Genomic DNA, 266 nt, shown 5'->3' with positions numbered 1-266 from the left:
AACAACTTCTCCAAATACTACAATCCATAACACACGCCTCTACAGCAGAATAAATTATGCAACCATGCTAACATACAAAATAAAATATGTAATATGTAATATCCCCTTTTTTGTCTTCTATTACTTACAATATAAAAAAGGAAGCTACATGTGTAAACACAAATCATTAGTAGGCGGAGAAAGAGCAGAAAACAAATAACTTTCCGCGACTGCATAATACGCCTTGAGGGAGAAATTTGTGAAGAAGCGCAGTCACTAAACACTCG

Source organism: Trypanosoma equiperdum (genome assembly GCF_001457755.1).
Source record: "Trypanosoma equiperdum strain OVI genome assembly, contig: ctg_222, whole genome shotgun sequence".
Classification (NCBI taxonomy): domain Eukaryota; phylum Euglenozoa; class Kinetoplastea; order Trypanosomatida; family Trypanosomatidae; genus Trypanosoma; species Trypanosoma equiperdum.
The sequence above is the reverse complement of the archived record's forward strand: the minus strand, read 5'-3'. Positions refer to the sequence as shown.